Source organism: Heptranchias perlo, unplaced genomic scaffold, assembly GCF_035084215.1.
Source record: "Heptranchias perlo isolate sHepPer1 unplaced genomic scaffold, sHepPer1.hap1 HAP1_SCAFFOLD_219, whole genome shotgun sequence".
Lineage (NCBI taxonomy): Eukaryota > Metazoa > Chordata > Chondrichthyes > Hexanchiformes > Hexanchidae > Heptranchias > Heptranchias perlo.
The window spans coordinates 239518-240313 of NW_027139233.1; positions in this window are offsets into that span (position 1 = coordinate 239518).

A 796-nucleotide genomic window follows, 5' to 3' on the forward strand; every position below is an offset into this window, starting at 1 on the left:
TTGGCTTTCAGATCTTCAATCATCCCATCAGCGAGTCCCAACTCCCCGTATCTTCAAGATAATCTATCGTAGCCTTAAGACCTGGGTGAGTTTTCAGTTACGTTCCCGGAATAACAAACAGCAATCCCTGTCTGGTAATTATCTCTAAACTACTTGAATTTATTCTATGCCTCCAAACTTTGAAAGCAGTAGAGTCACATCAGGCCTCATTCAAGTTTAAAATATTAAGCAAGTTTTTAAAACAATGAACAGGTGAATAATCTAATTGTATTAATATTACACAACGATATATTTACAATGGGCTATTTTAGAGATAATTTTTATATGTAGTCTTATTCTTTTTTATAATCTTTTCTGACTACAGGAGTTAACTTATCTCTCACTGTGAAGATGCCAATCAATCTCACTATCTCCTGACTCACTAACTCAGCTTAATGAACAGATCCGGCCATTTTATGCCACTCACCGTGGCTTGCTTCGATTTTCATAAGTGACGCTGGGACTCAAAAATAATTACCTGCCACAACCCCCCCTCCCTCCTCCCCATGTGTGGTGACTGAATTTAAAGGGACAGCCACCCAGCCAAACAAAAATGCTACATGTTTGTCACAGTGCCAACACGAAGAGAAATGAAACAGTAGTGGACTGAGGAAAGGGAACAACCTGGGAGTTCTCGCCCAAGGAAATCAGGGGATGCCCCTGCTGAACGGTGTCTTTCTGGGCCAGGCCACTCACATTGCATTTCTTACAAAGGAATCAGGGCCTAAGTGAACACAGGTCACGAAGCACTCAGGCA